Source organism: Cornus florida, unplaced genomic scaffold (assembly GCF_030987335.1).
Source record: "Cornus florida cultivar Cherokee Brave unplaced genomic scaffold, ASM3098733v1 CherokeeBrave_3.0.0_Hap2_Chr05, whole genome shotgun sequence".
Classification (NCBI taxonomy): domain Eukaryota; kingdom Viridiplantae; phylum Streptophyta; class Magnoliopsida; order Cornales; family Cornaceae; genus Cornus; species Cornus florida.
Window position 1 is genome coordinate 32114127 of NW_026775575.1, and position 20677 is coordinate 32134803.

At 36.2% G+C, this 20677-nt stretch overlaps 1 pseudogene; it reads left to right on the forward strand.

Annotated features, from left to right (window-relative positions):
- The first annotated feature begins 912 nt into the window (after positions 1–912).
- On the forward strand, positions 913–14086 carry LOC132309123 (pyrophosphate--fructose 6-phosphate 1-phosphotransferase subunit alpha-like; annotated as a pseudogene).
- The last annotated feature ends 6591 nt before the right edge of the window (positions 14087–20677 follow it).

Sequence of the window (20677 nt, forward strand, 5' to 3'; positions counted from 1 at the left end):
ATGAATCAATTGATTGCTTAAAAACCAACATATACATTATTTATTTATCCTGCCCTGACTTTAAAATAATATATATAATGTGTATTTAATTCACTGATCTTGATTTCTACTAACCCTAACCTTGCTCTGATACCAATTGTTGGGTTTTAAATAAATAATCCATAGGTATAAATCAAGAATATTATAATTAATTAAATAGAGAATTTAGACTCGTACCTGATTGATGATTATTACATAAACACTTTTAGAATATCCATGTAATCCTCTATGAGTTCCTGCAAAATATTAGAGTTGTCAATACAATAGGACTGAATAAGGGTTTTAAAACCCTTATATATAACAACAACAGGAGGGGACGGCTTCTCTACAAACAAGCATATCTAAGTCTCCCTTCCTATCATGGAAACTTAGATATCAATGGTTAGAATTAAATCACACCAAATAAGTTGGAAAACTAAAATCCAACGGTATAAAACCATACTCCCAATTAGACCACTAAATTGGAAAGTACAACCCAATCCATCAAGTATCAATAATCACATTGCAATCCTATTTTAGAAAACATAGTACATAGGACCATAAATTTTTTTTTATTATTTAAATATATATATAAAAATTCCAACATATCTTACTCAAGTTATTTCAAAATTTTAAATGAAATAATGGTAGACAATGCTTTAGTCTCATGCAGTTGTTTCCTATAATACTTTAAAAGAGCTTGGCATAATATAGGTTTTGTGCTGAGTCCAACGTTTTTGCTATTGAATTGTTTTAGTTATGAAGGTTAGGTTGTATTAATTTTTTCCAAGTTTAAAGGAATTTTTGATGGCATGGTCAAATTTCTTGTTTCACTGTCCTTGATAATTGTTCTAAAATGGATATCAACCCTTGATCCTTTTATATTTCTTGTTGATGCCTTCTAATTTTGGCATTGAATGTGTTGTTTGTGCAGAAACATTGATTGATATACTTGGATCGTTTGGTCTGAATTGGGTTCTTTGATATTTTGATTTTGATGTGTTGGCATGTTTGCTGAGCTCTTATTCTTGTAATTTCATTTCAACAGGGAACCGCTGTCAGGGTAGAATTTGGTGATACAACTGCTGCTGCAGACCTGTCTGGTGCCCACACCATAAGTCGAACCTTTCCGCACACATACGGACAGCCTTTAGCTCATTTTCTTAGGACGACTGCAAAGCTCCCTGATGCCCAAATAATTACTGAGCATCCAGCAATTAGGTACACATTTCGTGATCATCTTTGTTTCTTTGCAAAACATGTTCCTGCAATGACAGAATTTGAAATTAAAAAGGATGAATCCATATGAAGATTCTGCTGAGCACATTTGAACCTAATTCAGTCTGCTATTATTATTATTTTTTGGTAATTAGGTCCCCATCCTTTGGATGAGATTTGTGAGAGCAGTTCCCTCCAGACATGTGGCAGGCCCCAATGCGATGTGCGAAAAATCCCTCTCAGGCTGACCTCAAGGGAGGGCAATTGAACTCAAAACCTCCACCTCATAAGTGTACTTCTTAACCAACTCCTCCACCCCTTAGGGCTATTTCTTAATGTTGTGCTAGATTTCTTGACTTTTCTTTTATAGTGTGCTCTAATTTGAGTGGACATCATGAGAAGCTAGTTGCATTATAGAAGCAGTTGCTTTACTCTTTGCAATATTTCTGCATTATATATAATAATATATTGTAGCAGGAATGAATTTTTTTCCTAATTTACAGGGGTAAAGAGGAACGTCTATGTATATACATGCAATAATACAGTTAGCAATAGAAATTTGTAAACATTGTTGTTTCTTTTGGTTTCAGGGTGGGAGTGGTATTCTGTGAGAGACAATCTCCTGGAGGACATGATGTCATATGGGGTCTCCACAATGCTCTCAAAATTTACAATCCTAACAGCATATTACTTGGATTTTTGGGTAAGTGGTTTTCTCTTTTTTCAGTTCTAACATTTAGTTTTCTGTTTTATGCATGGACCTGTATGCATTTACAATTTCATACATATATTTGTTTGTTTCTCTTGAAAATGAACCTTTTGATTTCTATGGAAGTCCAATTTTGTTTATTCATCTTATCACCTATCAGATGGGCACTCTGTGGAATGTGTTTACATATCCTAGTTTCTATGTTTAAGCTCTAGCTTCCTTAGGGCTTCGTTTGGTTAGATAGAATCAACCAGAAAAGAAATGAAATAGAAAATTTTACTTTATTTTATTTTATTTTTGTAGTTTGGTTAGATAGAAAATGAAAAGTTCTAGAAAATTAGGATTCTCGTAATCCTTTACTTCCTTTACTTTCTCTAAAATGTTTGGGAATTTATTTTCCCGTGAAAGCATCGTCTTTTTATTTGGTGTTCCTATTTTACCCAACAACTTCATTAATATTATTTTATCCAACAACTTCATCAATATTTGGAGACAACAACAATTTTTTACTGGGTTTTAAAGAATTGGAGTCCACCGATAACTTTATCATTGATAAAATTTTAATTAACTTGACTTCCATTCCTAGTTGTTTTTCATCATATATGAATAATAGTACTTTGGAAAGTCTAAATTAATTGAAAACTTTTTCATTTTTTTAATATATTTTATTACTAATTCTCTATTGTTTTATTATTTTTATAAAATAAGGGTAATTTAAATATTGAAACTATAATATGATATATTCCTACAATTTTCTTGAATAAATTTTTCATCCTAACCAAATACATACTAGAAAATCAATTTTCTTTTCATTTACTTTTTTTTTCTTTTCATTTTCTATTTCGTTTCTTTTCCCTCTATTTCCATCTAACCAAACGGAGCCTAGGTGTTTATAGCAGTTTACAACCCAAATATCATTTGGTTTACTTGACAAACAGCACTCTCTTTACATATATCTTAATATTGGCTGGCATCTAAGAACTGTTAGAATGTTATATATATATATGTTGGGCCGTTATGTAATTACATTATGTTAGTAGGGCCCTTGTGTTATTAAGGTAACTTGTATCCCTTATATAAGCCTATAGCCTATATAGGCTTATTAGGTTTGTATATGTGTGGGTGTGATATAGAACAAGTCCTCTTTCTCCTTCTTTCTGTCTCTCATGATAAACAATATGGTATAAGAGCGCTACGAATTCATGAGTGTGAGGGTCTGTAATTGTGTGGTTTAAGATCAGAATCACGATTGGAATCGCGATTGTGGTGTTGGTGTTTCGTTCATCGCCGGCAGCTCCTTGTTCACTATCATCGGATCTGCATCGTCATTCGTCGTCGTCAGATCTGCATCGTTCGTCATCGTCGTTGCCGGCAGCTTCTTATTTTGGTTATCAACAAGCTCGTCATCAGATCTGGTATCAGATCTGCCGTCTTGATTTATAAAGGAGAGATTCGTCAAATTTTTTGTTTTGGCCAGAAGTTGCAGAGGTAGCTGTCTCTTGATTCGGCCGTTGCTTGTGCCTGAGTCGCCATTGTCTCCGCTGCTTTGTTCACCGGCGTTTGTGAAGGTGTGAAGAAGAAGACCCTTGTTTGGCTACACTATTATGCTATTCCAATCCTGGTTTACTAAACCTGGAATAGCTATTCCGACCCTGGATAGCCCAGATCCGGCCCTTTTGACCAGATCCGGCTCGTTTGACTAGATCATGCCCATTTGCCAGGTTCGGATCTGAATACCGATTCTGTTTTTTTTTTTTTTCCTTCTCTGTTTTACTGAGTACAACATGGCATCCAGTTCAGATTTGTTTTCTCCCACCTCTGGTCTTCATTCTCCCATGACTTCTATTAAACTCAATGGGAAGAATTACATACTGTGGGCTAAATCTATTAAAATTTTTCTCAAAGGTAGTGGTCTCTGTACTCATTTGACTAAAAAGAAACTCAAGGAAACTGATGCTTCTTTTTATGCATGGGAAAAGGAAGATGCTCAGATCATCTCTATGATGATAAATAGTATTGAACTCCAAATCAGTACAAATTTACTTTATTTGGATACTGCCAAGGAGATATGGGATAGATTGCAGCAACTGTATTATGGAACAGGCAATATCACTCGTGTTTATGAGCTCTGTAAGTAATATTTTAGTCTTGAACAAGGTAATCACAGTATAAAAGAGTATTATTCTACAGTTATAGGAGTTTGTGAGGAGCTGAATATGTATCAGCCCATTACTGCTAATGTTCGAAGTATGTAACAACAACGAGATGACTTTAATGTTGTCCGTTTTCTTACTGGTTTGTCATCAGCTTATGAGTCTTTTCCTTCACAGATTTTGGGCAGTCCCATACTTCCATCTCTTGCTGAAGTATTTTCTAGACTTCAGCGTGCTACACTTGTCAGTGATACTTCAACTTTGAATACTGGGCAGAGTGGTGAGCGTTCAGCATTAATCGTTTCAAAGGGTAAAAATGCTGCTTTCCGTGGCAGTCGTGGGGGACACTCTACACGTGGCGGTCGTGATTCACGTGGAGGACGTGGTCGTGACAGGGACTTACGAAAATGTACTCATTGTGGCCTTTCTAATCATACTGTGAATTTTTGTTTGGATCTTCATGGCAAACCATCTAGTTTTGCAAATCAAGTTTCCTCCTCTCCAAATGATGTTGTTTCTGGATCTCATAATGTAGCTGAATCAGATACGGTCCCTGTCCCACGTGACGAGTATACCCAGTTTTTGTCTTATAAACAAGCATCTAATTCATCTTCCACAGCTACTTTTGCCCAGTCAGGTACTGCACACACATGTCTATTGTCTTCCACTCACAGTCCTTGGATCATAGACACTGGAGCATCCGATCATATGACTGGATGTTTTTCTCTTCTATCTGATTTTACTTCTGTACCTCCTTCTCAAAGAGTTACCCTTGCTAACGGTTCCTCCGCTAAGGTTTCAGGTTTGGGGACAACTCAACTTAGTGATTCCTTATCTCTCTCGTCTGTTTTATATGTTCCTCAGTTTCCCTTTAATTTAATGTCTGTCCGTAAGCTTATTAAATCTCTTCAGTGCTCTGTTACATTTTATCCTACTTTTTGTGTGTTTCGGGATCTCAAGACGAAGAAGATGATTGGTACGGGGTATGAAGCTGGTGGCTTATATTACTTTGATGTGGCACCTTATCCTGTGGCTCTTTAGTCTTCTCTGTCTCCATTCCAGTGGCACTGTCGTCTTGGTCACCTGTCACTTCAAGTTTTGCAGCGTCAAGTTCCTAGTCTTAGCAATTTGAAATTCTTGTTATGTGAAGTTTGTCAACTTAGTAAGCACCATCGTGTGTCTTTCAAGTCTAGGGTTAATAATCGTGTCTTTAGTCCTTTTCATTTGGTTCATTCAGATGTATGGGGTCCAATAAAACATTCTTCAATTAATAAATTTCATTATTTTGTGACATTTGTGGATAATTATTCTCGCCTGACTTGGTTGTTTATGATGAAATATCGTTTTGAGTTATTTTTAATTTTTCAAAAATTTCAAAAAAAAATCAAAACTCAGTTTGGCTGTCCAATTCGTATTTTACGTTTTGATAATGCTAAGGAATATTCTTCAACACCCTTTGATACATATCCTAGTGATAAAGGAATTCTTCATCAAAATTCATGTGTTTATACTCCTCAACAAAATGGAGTTGCAGAACGTAAGAATCGACATCTCTTAGAAGTAACCCGTGCTCTTTTGTTTCATATGCGCATGCCTAAACGGTTTTGGGGTGATGTTGTTCTTACTGCCTGTCATCTAATTAACCATATGCCATCATCTGTATTAGATGGCAAATCTCCACATTCTATTTTATTTCCTGATTCTCCTTTGTTTTCTCTTACTCCTAGAGTTTTTGAATGTGTATGTTATGTCCACAATCTTGGTCCAGGTTTTGATAAACTTGATCCACGTGCCACAAAGTGTGTATTTCTTGGATACTCTCGTTCCCATAAAGGTTATCGCTGCTATAGTCCTGTTTCTCAACGGTACTTTATTAGCGCGGATGTGACCTTTTGTGAGTCCATCCCATATTTTTCAGATAGTGATTCAATTCTTGATATTACTCCTAAGTCGCCTCTTCCTGCAATTTCACTTCCCTCACTTTCTCTTCAACCTAGATCTCCTTTGCCTGCCCCGTTACAGGTGTACACACGAAGACCAAATCCATCTGCTGTCGTGCCTCTTCCATCATCTTCAGAGTCTTTAGATCCAACACAGTCCACTGTGTCTGATTCATTGCCTATTGCACTTCGTAAAGGTACTCGCTCGTGTGTCATTAATCATCCCATTGCTCATTTTGTCTCTTATAATTCCCTATCGCCATCCTTCTCATGTTTTTCCTCTCAATTGTCTACTACATTTGTTCCTAAGACTGTGCAGGATGCTTTGTCTGATTCGGGCTAGAGGAAAGCAATGCAAGATGAAATGGATGCTTTGCATTTGCATCAAAATGGCACGTGGAATCTTGTTCCATTACCTCCAGGTGTCAAACCGGTTGGTTGTCGCTGGGTATACACTGTGAAGTACCTTCCAGATGGTTCCGTTGAGCGTTTAAAAGCTCATCTTGTTGCCAAAGGTTCTACCCAGACTTATAGTATTGACTATAATGAGACATTTGCCCCTGTTGCTAAGATTTCTTCTATTCGTGTTTTGATTTCTCTTGCTGCTAATAGACATTGGCCTCTATTTCAATTAGATGTTAAAAAAGCCTTTTTGCATGGTGACTTAGTTGAAGAGGTTTATATGGAGCAACCACCTGGGTTTGTTGCTCAGGGGGAGTATCTTCACACTGCTTGTCGCCTTAAAAAGGCTTTATATGGATTGAAACAATCTCCACGGGGTTGGTTTAGAACATTCTCTGAGGCGGCATTAAAATTTGGTCTTAATAGATGTCAGACTGACCATTCAGTATTTCACCAGTGCACTAAAACTGGCTTCATCTTTCATGTGGTATGTGTAGATGATATTGTGATCACAGGTGATGATTTTGAAGGGATTGCTAAGTTGAAGTTGTTTCTGCAATATCGATTTCATAATAAAGACTTGGGTAAACTTAGGTATTTCTTGGGTATTGAAGTTGCTAGATCCAAGAAAGGTATAAGTTTATCCCAACGAAAATATGTGTTGGATTTATTAGAAGAAACAAGTATGTTGGGTGCTCACCCGGTTGATGCTCCTATGGATTTAAATACAAAACTTGTGTCTGATGAGGGTGCTCTATTTAATGATCCGGGCAGATTTCGTCATCTTGTTGGGAAATTAATTTATCTCACTATCACTCGACCTGATATTTCATATGCAGTTAGTGTTGTAAGTCAGTTCAAGGGAGCTCCTAGAATGCCACATTGGATTGCTGTTCTTCGGATTATCCGATATCTCAAGCAAGCTCCAGGTGTTGGGTTACTATATAAATCAAATGGTCATCTCAGAGTGGAAGGTTTTACATATGCCGACTGGGTTGGTTCTCCTTCAAATAGGAGATCTACTATAGGCTACTGCACATTTGTAGGAGAAATCTTGTTACATGGTGAAGTAAAAAGCAAACGGTGGTAACTCGATCTAGTGCTGAAGCTGAGTATAGGGCAATGGCCCATACTACTAGTGAGTTGACGTGGATACAACATTTTCTAAAAGAACTTGGGTTGACAATTGAAGCTCCTACTCCATTGTTCTGTGATAATCAAGCAGCAGTTTACGTTGCCTCAAATCCTGTGTTTCATGAGAGGACTGAACATATTGAAGTTGATTGTCACTTCATTCGAGAAAAGATATTGCGTGGGAGCATCTCTACTTCATTCGTGAAGTTTGAAGATCAATTAGCTGATATGTTTACCAAAGCATTGGGTCATAACCGGTTAAGAACTATCTGTTCCAAGCTGGGATTATTTGATATATATTCTCCAGCTTGAGGGGGAGTGTTAGAATGTTATATATATATATATGTTGGGCCATTATGTAATTACATTATATTAGTAGGGCCCTTATGTTATTAAGGTAACTTGTATCCCTTATATAAGCCTATATAGGCTTATTAGGTTTGTATATGTTTGGGTGTGATATAGAACAAGTCCTCTTTCTCCTTCTCTCTGTCTCTCATGATAAACAAACCTTTTTATTTGAACTTTTCAATTTGATTATTTGTGTATTTCTGTTGATAAAAATGGTATTGATCTATTTATCTTAAAGGACTCTTTTATGCCTGTAACCAGGTGGTTCTGAAGGTTTATTTGCACAGAAAACTCTTGAGATCACAGATGATGTTCTTGCAACCTACAAAAATCAAGGTAGTAATGAGCACCATATCGATTTCAGGATGAGATTTCCATTTCTCCTATCTAGACAGAAATTTATGATGCTGTAATTTGTTAGGTGGTTATGATTTGCTGGAACGGACAAAAGATTAAATAAGAATAACTGAGCAAGTTAATGCGTCACTGGTTGCATGCAAAACTTTGAAGTTGGATGGTCTGGTTATCATTGGAGGTGTATTGATACTCTTATTTTTTATTTTTTCCTAATTCGTACTCACTCGCACGTCTCTTCTTAGACTTGAGAGGTAAGAGGCCGATACCACAAGGTCACTCGCCTGTTGGTTATTGATGCTCTTATTTAATGTCTACCATACACATTCAACCCATAGTAAAGGCTGTTAGTATTAGCACATATTTGTCCCACATATGTGGGGTAATAAGAGGGGTGGACTCGTTATATACCTAATTCTTGGGTACACATATAATATAGTATTTCAAAAAATTTAATATGAAGTTGATGCGTCACTGGTTGCACGCAAAACTTTGAAGTTGGTTGGTCTGGTTATCATTGGAGGTGTATATTGTTACTTTTATTTAATGTCTACCATACACATTCAACACATAGTAAAGGCTATTAGTATTTCAAAAAATTTAATATGAAGTTTGTTGCTTTTGAAGGTGTAACATCAAACACAGACGCTGCTCAGCTTGCAGAAATATTTGCAGAAGCAAAATGCCCAACAAAGGTACTTTGTGCATTTTGACAAATTTATGTTAAAAGAGATTTAGTTTATGAATTGTATGGAAGTCCCAGTTCGTAATGAGATATTTATTTGTTACGTCGAACTAGTTTTATTCAGATCCTAAATGTTTTTGTTAATAAAACTACCATGATGTTTTTGCAACTTTGTCCCGATATGTCTCATTCATGATAATTTGGATTTTCAGGTAGTTGGGGTTCCTGTTACTTTAAATGGAGATCTCAAGAATCAATTCTTTGAAACAAATGTCGGCTTTGATACAATTTGTAAGGTATTTAGTCTTATGGTCCTGACAGTTTGCATTTAATTATTAGTTTAAGAAATTAAATTTTGCAATTGAATGAAGTCACATGATCTCCATTGTTTTCTTGCACCCTGTTTTTTGATTTATCCAAAAGCAAATGCAAACTATATACTCTACTCCATCGTCTCTTCCAAACACTGAAAGAACAATGCTGGCAAATTGTCAAGATCTTTTTTAACAAGTAATGTGATCACTCTACAGGGCTGAGTAGGAATTACAACTTTGGAGAAGCCTATCATCATCTATGTTACATGGACTCTTCAAAAGTAGTTAAGTACCCGTGTTGGACACATATTGCTCGGACATGGTATGGAATATGTGTCCGACACTTTTTGGTTGGACATGTGCTTATAAAGCATTTCCAATCATTCAATTATATATTATTACTTTAAAATGAGTTAAACGTCGATATTGAACGCTAACGAATAAAAACTCCACTTTACTCTAGAAAATAAAATAAAATCATTAAATGGAATAAATATTTAGCAGTCATGTGTCCTTCTGTTTAGAAATTTGGGATCTCCAACACATGGATACATACCCGCATCTGACACACGTACCTGAGTACATGTAACATACATCATCATCATCTATATATATATTTCTCCTTTTGATTAGTGTACCTATCAAGTATCAACTTTTCAGTTTTTGTTTTATTCCACTGTATTTGTCGTGGAACATTAATACATTTTGCCAAATTATACACCACTACTAAATTTAAGAGTGGTGCCATAATATGCTTTGTGATCTAAAAGAATTCCAGACGACTTCTTGTTCGCTTTCATTTTTTTCCTCCTTTTCTGTTTATTATTGTTGTTATTATTGTTGTTGTTGTTGTTTGATTCTACATGCAATTCAACATTTTTCTGTCATATTATATTCAGGTTAATTCGCAGCTTATTAGCAACGTATGCACTGACGCTCTTTCAGCAGAAAAGGTAATTTTCTAAATTCATGTAATGCAGATACTCCTGAGAGGTAACTGCTCGTAGTATAAGTAAATTATCAAGATAACCTCATTCAAACTGTAGTACCATATGCACCTTTATCCTGCATATGAGTTTTGTGCCTTTTACTCTGCTTTTCTTTTCTTGTCTTTTTGTTTTTGTTACCTTTTTCACAAAAACTGATTTTTTTTTTTCGTTCTTCTAGTATTACTATTTTATCCGACTTATGGGCCGGAGGGCATCACATGTTCCTTTGGAATGCACTCTTCAGTCACATCAAAATATGGTTTGTATTCCTTGTATTTCATTCCCTTGATTTGATATTGCTATTAAGAGGTGCTGCCTCCTAGATATTCCTTCTTCCTGAATAGCTCTAGATGCATTCTTTGTAGGTCATTCTTGGCGAAGAGGTTGCTGCATCAAAGCTCACTCTGTTTGACCTGACAAAACAAATTTGTGATGCAGTGCAAAGCAGGGCAGAACAAGGTTTGGAATTCTAGCTTGATGCCCTTTCTTATCAAATCTTAATTATTGTTGTTATCCGATCCATTTTTGTGTTTATGGATCAGACAAAAACCATGGTGTCATTCTACTACCAGAGGGGCTTATAGAAAGCATTCCTGAAGTGTATGCGTTATTACAGGTAAGCTTTGCAGTTTATTTTCACAAGAAGCTGGCAACTTCTTGTAGTTGCATTTGATATAGAATGCTTTACTGTTAACATTTTCTGTATTTTCCAGGAAATTCATAGTTTGATCAGGCAAGGTGTTTCTATGGATAAAATTTCTTCTCAACTATCATCATGGGCATCGGCCTTATACGAATTTCTGCCACCCTATATCAGAAAACAGGTTATTATCCCACATAGTTTTTTAGACCTTAATTTAGTAAGAGTTCTCATCTAAAATCATTTTCTTCAATGTTGCAGCTACTCCACCCCGAATCAGATGACTCTGCACAATTATCTCAAGTAAGGGAACCTTCAATCCTTTTGGTTATGTAAAAGCTTCGCAAATTTGTTTTTTCCAATTATTATTTAGGTTTTTTTCCTTTTTCAGATTGAGACGAAAAACTTTTAGCTCATCTTGTGGAAGCAGAACTGAACAAGAGATTGGTAAGACGTGGTCATCTCTGGCTGTCCAAACTTCCATTTTTTTTTCTGACGTTAATTTTGTCTAATAATTAACTTTGATTGATAATTTCTTACAGAGAGGCCAATTCAGCTGTCATTAGTTAATAGTTAATACAACCACTGAAAGTCATGTTAGATGCTACATTTTCTATTTCAATCCCTAATGCTTTTAAATATATTATTGTAAATGGCCATAATTATGTTGCTTTTGGCTAAGCCAAAAAGGAAGTGAGATGAGAAAACTTGAATTAGCTAGCTCAGAACTTAGTTGACTCCAGTCAATATGTTGTACTTAATTCAGTAATGTTTTTAACATCTCTACTGTTTGAAATAAACAGAAGGAAGGTACATACAAGGGGAAGAAATTTAATCCTGTCTGTCATTTCTTTGGTTATCAAGCTCGGGGATCTCTACCGTCAAAATTCGATTGTGACTATGCTTATGTATGTATTTTCTTAAACAGTATCACCTTTTCTGCTATCTAGGTTTTATGTTACATAGCCCTTCTTATTATTAATATTCATGCAGGTTCTCGGACATATCTGCTATCATATTCTGGCAGCTGGTCTAAATGGTTACATGGCAACTGTAACCAACTTGAAAAATCCTCTAAACAAGTGGCGTTGTGGTGCCGCTCCAAATACAGTAAGTTTTACATTACCTTTCTATATTGTAGTGGTTTTTTTTTTTAATATATATTTTTTTAAGGAAGAAGAGTGATTCTGGTTGCTTTTCAGTTCTCTCAAGTCGTAAGCTCACTCTATTTTGTTTCTTGTTTGTTCAGAAAGTTGACTTCTTGGATTGTATCAATACATGACAGGCAATGTTGACTGTAAAGCGTTATGGTCGTGGTCCTGGGGCCTCATCGATTGGAAAACCTGCTCTATATCCTGCTACTGTTGATTTGGAAGGCAAAGCATATGAGTATGTCTTTATCATAATTTCCCAAAATATTTTTTGATGTTAGATCTGGTGAAGCACATTAAAATTGGACATGCGCTATCTTAATTTTACGTTTTCCATGGGTAGTTAACGTTCATGGTTCTCCTTCTTCTCCCACTTTTTCTTTCTTCCCTTTTTATTTATTTTTATTTATTTATTTTTTCATGGGGATTGTTTAGTTGTTCTTCATAATGGATTCGAACGACCTAACTTTAAATGATTTAATGATAATACAGCATTGTCTCTTTAACTGCTCTATTGCTGTTTGGCCTTGCTGCTTTCAGACAGCTGAGGCAGAATGCAACAAAATTTTTGGTGGACGATCTCTACAGAAATCCAAGACCTCGTCAGTTTGATGGTCCAGGTGCTGATGCTAAGGCTGTAACTCTGTGTCGAAGACCAGGATTACATGGGTCGTATAAAAAAAAGGTGCTGAAACTTTCCTATAGCTGTTGATTTTTGTTCTTCTAAACAAATGCAGTGGCTTCATTATGGCTGTTCTTATTCTGACATTGCTACTTGATCATATTTGCATGTTCATTGAGATTGATTTCTCCATTTTCTGTTGCCATCTTCTTTGGTTTCGTGGTCCATTTCATATATGAATTGTGATGAGATTGGCGCACAGCAATGCACCTCAGAATTAATGGATTGGATTGATTTAAAATACCACTATTTTTCACCTTGTTTTTAACAAATCCAATTTCTGGCATGTCTTAAGCTAAAAAGATCTTGAGGTTGTCATGCCATTAGTTGTTCTTTTATGGCTCCATTCTAGACAATAAATGTTGCCTGTTAGTGCAACGGAAAATAATTGAATTTCCGAAATGCATACTGAAATTTTATTTTATTTTGTTATTATTATTATTTTTTTTTTTTGACAAAAATGCATACTGAATAGAAATCGTTTTATTTGTACTCAATGAAATTTTGAGGATCCTTTCCTGTTTCCCTCTGTACATTAACTTCATCTTTTAGTGATTACAAAAATCTATTGTACAGGAATTTATTCCTTTTCTTCTGGTGTTACTGCTCATATTACAATTTTACCTGTATTTTATGCATATTAAAGTTTGTTTAGACAACCAAAATAATTATTATTAAAAGAAGTCATGGCATAGTGGTTAATGGTTATCTTAGGGGATAGAGTTTTTTGTTGTGTCGTAGTTTCACATATTTTCTTAGTGGAAAACAATATTTGGGTGTATTGGGTAAATTGAGAACGGGCTTCGGATCTGCCAAGTCAAGGCATGAAACCTGGATCAGCATTTAGTTTCTGTTGCAAATGAATAACTGTTTAAAGCTGCTCAAAAAATCTGATTTTCGAGCTGTTTAGGAGTAATTAGTCCCATGGTTGGACAAGTGGAAGATCAATCAGTTTGAGTTGCCTACAAGAATTGGACAATGATGATCTTCCTCCAATTTGATGTCTTACACAAATACAAAAAATAATAAATAAATAAATAATAGTAAAAGCCACCATTAGAATTTCTTTGACTTGTTGAATGATAGATATATGTAGTATCTATTTATATGACCAATCTCTCTTTGGTATTTATTATTGGGTTATGGATTGTTTCTTTTTCATGTAATACATATATATATATATATATATATATATATCCTTTCCCAGGTGCGGACCATTGTTAAACCAGGATGTTCACAGGATGTTCTCAAAGCTGCATTGAGTGCGATGGCTTCTGTGACTTACATTCTTTCTGTGATGTCCTCACCCTCAAACAGCGTGCAGACACCCTTTTGAAGTACACATTAATAGCATTTTATGTATAAAAATTAATTCTCAATTACATAAAGACGAAGGTTTTAGCTCCAAATCTAATTGCCACTTAAAGGGAAAACAAAACAGATCATCCCATTCACATTTAAGTGTTACATAATGCTAGAATGGCTAAGTAGTTAGCGTTATATACTATTGAGGTGGGCATACTATTATATACTATTATACCCAGAATGCTTTATTTTTTTTTAAAAAGAATATGATGGATCATGAATATTGGAGAGTTGCATTTCTTTTTCAATGTTAAAGACATTTTATAAATGTTTTGACTTCTTTTACAGGGCTTTTGTGTATGAAGTGCTTGGGTGTTAAGCTGTTGGAAAGAACTATTTCATCTCTACTTAGGTCCCTATGCCATATAAAAAAGGGTAAGTTCCTATATGTGATTAGTGTTGGATTCTCTGACCAAAAAAAATGTGGCATAATGAAATTTGATTCTTGAATCAAACTAATAGTGACACATTATGTAAATCCACAGAATTAAAGATTGCAAACTTTGTACATGAAGAATCAGCATCTTCACTCAATATTACCCATCTGCTGGTTGTACCATGCCCTTCAGATATCATAGAGGTACAATTATAGTCATCACTCATTTTCTAGTTGTAGTTGTCTTTAATTGTCTGCTAGTCTTCCTTCTGTTGAACTGTTCCTGGTGCTGCTGCCCCATATTACTGGGGTTTCAACTTCTTTTTGTCTCAATTTTTTATTTTTTATTTTTATATCTTAGGTGGACGTGTAGATGCTAATAACGAACTTGATTATTTCTTCCTTTCTTTTGGAATTTTTTTTTTCTGTACTTATGTTGTGAAATAGTTGAGAGAATTGTGTTGTGGTTTATGAAAATATGAGATTTTGTCTATGTTCTATGAAAAATGTTTTGACATTTATATGCACCCCTTCAATTCATCAAGAGATAAGGGATGGCTTTATGTTTCTTTTAAACCGTGGATATATATTTCTTTCTCTTTATATGCTTAGACTATACAAGAACTATATTTTAGCAACACTTAATATGTATATATATTTATGTTTGGTCAAATTGTAATTACGTATAATTTGTGGCCATTATGTAATTAGGCTTTTCTTATGTTTGTATAGAATCCCTTTCCTGTTTAGGGTTTACAGTAATGAGAATACAAAGATTACAGCATCCATCAGTACTCTCTCTCTTTCTCCTTCTATACTACACACACCCACACACATAACTTGGACATGGCTACTTTTTTTTTATTATCTCCATGTTATTTGTACTCAGCTGACACTAATGAACAAGAATTTAGCTGTTTCAATCATTTAGAATCCTCTAAGGCACATATGACCCCAAGATTAAGCATAATACATATGTGGTTCTGTGTTGTGTTAATAATTGCTTCTTATATATATAGTGGGCTTCAAATATGATTTCATTATCCCATTGTGCCTCATTGAATATGGAACTCGAAGTCCATGTAATTGGATTTCTCTTGCTCAAATTCTGTTGTGATGCATTAGACATATCATGTAGCATGTTGCATGCCCTCTTATGTACCTGGTTTTTTAGTCAAACTAAGAATGAAATCATATTCGGGAATATCACTAAAACAGTGCAAGGTATACAGAAGAGTGGATTGAGGGAGAGAAAATCAGCCCAATCTAGGGATTGAAAAGAATGGTAGAGAAGAATGATGCCTGGGCCCTTGACAGAGCCCGATTCTTCACCCTTATCCTTTCTTTCAGCCACCACTTTATAGCCCTAGGTCATCAAGATTGTATCCATTGGGCCTATGGATAAAGTGAGTTAGGGCCCATATCCTTCTACGGATCATGATGCCATAATCCCAACTTTTTCGGACCTGTTGCCAGATGTACATACCTTCCTTTAATGTCCTAATTAGATGGATGTGACGGCCCTGGTTTTTCAAGCCAGTGCGTCTTGTGATGAACCGAAGATTGACCCGATAGCAGATCCAGATGTGGAAGCAAGAAATAAGATAACGGTCTCCCAAGGCACAACACACCTCTAAGACATTTTGATGACCTTCCATGAGGTCATGGAATCCAATGAGAACCGACGCGGAAGCAAAAGATCGAAAAAATAACAATTAAGCCCCTAGGGGCAAAATAGTCATTTTACATGGAAAATGACGTCCCTCGAATGTATATCATTCCCGAGACACATCCGTAACTTCCCATAAAGTCACGGAACTCAAAAGAAAGTAGCGGAAGCAGAAAATAAGAAAAAAATCAAACAAAAATAACCCCAAGGGCAAAATAGTCATTTATGAAAATATGAATTCGAGTTCCACCAAGCATACTGCTGAAAATACAATGAAAAACTAATCAAGATGGACTCAAGAATGGCATGATTCGGAGTTTGGACGAAGGAGAAACGGCATGACGAAGAAAAACAAGCACTTAAAGCTAAAAGGGTAAATAGGAAATTATCCAGGAAGATTCGGGTGCTACCGAGCACACCGTTGGAAAGACAGTGAAAAATTAGTAAAGTTCAAAAAAAAAGTTCACTCGATTTGGAGTCCGGACGAACGAGAATGAGCGAAAACAAAACTCAACGAGACACAACGAGCACCCCACGAGCATCCTGACATGCTAGGAAAACAAAAAGGTTCAGCCAGAACTGTGAGCCGAAACTGTAATGACCCGGTCATTTTCTTCCTTTTCCCTTTTTCTTCAAATTTTGCGGATAAATTTTTTTTTCATTATCTTTTCCTTTTCGGGTTCGATTCCCGCCTCTTAGTGTCATCTCGAGTGCTCGGAAATGGTTTCTGAGACTCTTTCCTTTGGATTGACAACTTCCTTTGAGGACTGAGTCATTTTCACATTTTTTTGTTTTTTGACACTATTCATTTTTCGTCTTTTCCTTATTTCGTCCTCTTCTCGTTTTTCACTTTTACTTGCATAACCTCATTTTTTGTGCTCGGATTTGATTCCGGTTTTGCATACGTTCATGATATTTAAATTCCATGACATCTACATTTTTACTTTTGTAGAAATGCATATTAAATGCTTACTTTCTTTGTAAAAGTCATGAAAACAAGACTTTTTGCAATTATCCATAACTTGAGGGGTTTTTGGATAATTAAGTAAAGTAATTATTTTTCGTCTTAGGGACTATTTTGCAATTAAATTTGGAAGATATTTTTAAAAAGGACCTTTTTGTAATTTTTGAAAAGTGTGACATGTGTCACACTCTCATTGGTCCACTTGTTGACATTTGTGTGGAAACACTTTAATGCATTGGATGATGACATTTGGAGGGTGATGATTCACCCACTTGTTGTCTTAGGATTGGTGCACTTGTTGGCATGGATGGTTGACAAGTGTAGGGTTAATATTTAATCTTGGAAGCTTACTTGGATTCATGACAAGTGTAGGACTCACATTTAGTCTTACATTAGTGTGTGTGAGAGAGGTAGTGCAAGAGCACCTAGTGAGTGGAGAAGCCCACCAATTTAGCTTAGGGTTTACACATTTTAATTCATTCATCACTTTCCTCTCAAGAACCCTAAGGAAGCCACCATTGGAGAAAAGCTTGACTAGTAGCTTTGACTTCATTTTTGGTGCCCTTTCACTCACCTTAGAACTTTGAACTTGGAATACTTTTTGTTCCCCTCATCCTCCTCTTTAAAACCCTTGAAGGATCTAGCCTAACTCCTAGTTTTGCTTTGGTATCTAGAGATTCAATTCTCTAGTGAGGTATTGATCTATTATTTTGAAGTATTTTTATGTCATTATTGAGTATTTTATATGCATGGAAGAGAATGACTTGTATTTTGCCCTTAAACTGTTTTAACTTGAAATTAATCTTGTCAAATTAAATATAGAATATGAAAATATACTCAATTAGCTTTCATTTAGTTTTGGTTTCATGCTGTTCCATAAGATGATAAAATTGTAAAATGCTAGGTCGATGCATGCTCATCTCCTACGAGTAGCTTTATGTTACTCACCCCTACGATACTGGGGCATATTTCAGGTACAGGACTCAGGATTTGAAGATTCCATTGCTCCTTGGATGGCTTACAGTTTCTAAGTTTCTATTTTATGCAAGTGTTAGCATAAGATGCCTCTTTGTAGCCTTATTTGTTTAAACTTGTATTCGTTGATTCGTATATGTAAAGTGTACGTAAGTGCACTCTTTTCAATGTATTTAACATGTATGAAATGAGGCCGGAGGCCAATGACATGTATCTCGTTTTCTATGCACTTTTGTTTTTAAAGTTTATTATGAAAATATTAGAAAATGTTAAGTCATTGTTTCATAACTTTGGCATCGGGTGTTGGAATTTCATATCTTTTCTGCCCGGACTCAGAATCAGACGATTCTTGAGTCTAATTTTGTTCATTTTTCGTTGTCCTTCAAATGGTGTGCACGGTGGCACCCTTTTCAGTGAGAAATGACCATTTTGCCCTTAGTTCATCTCTTTTCGGGTTAGGCATTCTTGTTTCATTTGCTTGGCTCATTTGAGTTCTGTGGCTTCATGGAGAGTCATTTTGGGGCCTTAGGGATGATGTACATCTTTTGAGATCATTTGGCTTCTTTCGCTTCCTCATTTCGGGTCCGTTATCAGGTCAACTTCCGGTTCATCACTAACGCACCAGGTTGAGAAATCCGGGTCGTTACAGGTGGTATCAGAGCTCCTAGGTTTGAATACCTTGGACGACCGGTTTTGGGTGCATATCATGCTTATATTGCCATGCTCTATGTGTTTATATGCTTCATGATAATATGTTTTGGTTTGATAACATGTTTATGTGCTTACGTGTTACATATGGTATGCCGTTTGTTTAGCATGATTTAATTATTATGTAAAGAGTGTGATATATGATGTATTCTAGATCAGATTTGTATATGCATAACTGTGTTGTATATTTAGCATGACACGAGATTGGTCATTGAGGCTCGAGTTGAGGTTGATGGTGATTGTAGTCACGGTTGTATTGTAGTTTAGGTTGTTGTTGACCTAGAGTTGGTTTTGAGTTAGGTGGAAATACACCTTTTGTTTAGGCTCTCGTAGAGTGAACAATTGACACAACCATAGTACTGGATTTGTTGATTTTAGGCCATGGTTAGGTTTTGGACCTTTTGGGATCCTTGGTTGTTTTGGAAGGTTCCTCTGAGATTGCAATTTTCGTGGGCGGGTACGTTGTGGGTGGGTGCATGGCACTGTTATGCTACCGTACTGGCAAGCTACGAGTGCAGTTCGGATGGAATCAGCGTTGGGTTTTGTTTCGACAAGTGTAGTCTTTTTGATCGATAATGATAATGGTTGTTTTGGGGATCAGTCGTAGTGATCAATTTGGTTGTCTAATTATATGGCTAGAGTAGCCATTTCATTTAAGTTCTCTTTGCATGATAACGCTTTTGGGATCAAGTTGATTGATTGATGTTTTGGGTAGAGAGAGCATGGCACTGTTAGTGTCACTTGTGGTGTCACCTTTAGATTCAGAGATGGATTGTAAGAGTTTTACCATTGTGGTAAGGGCTCACGTTTGTTTTGAGACAGGTTGTTGTTGCATTGGTTTTTGGAGTCAGTGTATGGCTAGGACTGGTCCTTCCTTTTTACCTAGGCACTCTAGGACACGATGTCCATAGGGTTCATTATTGCATCACTTTTGTTTTCTGCAGTTTCATTTACTACCATGTTAGTAGTATGATTTATGATATTGTGATGTATGAGTATGTGGAGGTCTATCCACGTTTGTCTTCTTGTTATGAGGCAATAGCATGCCTTTCTTATATGCTTCGAGATGCCATGTTGTTACTGCGCTTTAATGACATGTTTTTGTGTTTATGTGGAGACGTGCAGCATGTGCTTTTGATTTTCATCTATGTAAGTAGATTTTCTTTCTGGTAGTTGCATTCCTTGTCATACGCATGACTTTCAGGTTTGGTTTTCCCATTCGTTTCCCTTGGTTGCACGTAGTCTGTATGCGGGTTTCCACAATGGTTTTGTGCTGGTTCGTGTTAAGGACTTCACAAGAAGTGAGTCTCTTCCCTCCGTTGTGTTGTGCACTGTTTTGGGGTTGGTTGGTCCATGAGGATCATCGTTGTTGTCTTGAGTCCTTGGTGAGGATTTGATAGATCTTGGTCGACTTACTTCCATGTAGGGGGTGAAGTCGTTGACTTTGTTGTCTTTCATTTCAGAGATGGAGTCATGGTGTTGTCCTTTTTAGGACTGGTGGTCCCCTTTCTTTCGTGTCTTCCCTTGGGGAGTTCCTGCTATGGTTGTTGACGGTTGTGGTGCTCAAGTGAGTTGATTGGTGTGAGATCATTTTATGGAGACTTATGTCCATATCTTTGAGGATTATTTGATTCGTGAGGTGAGCTCGATGCTCTTTTGAGAATGTCTTTTGGAGACTTGTTCCAGTTTTGGAGGCCTGGATGTGGTTGACTCTTAAGAGGAGTTTTGGAGGATCGTTGTTGGATATGGCTTGCTTGTGGAGTTTTCTCGTCCTAGTTATGGCTAGGCATATTTTTGAGGAATTGTAGTTCCAGTGATTGATTGTGAATTGAAATTAAAAAATTTTGATTTAGCTTGGTGATGCCAAACACGGTTTTGAG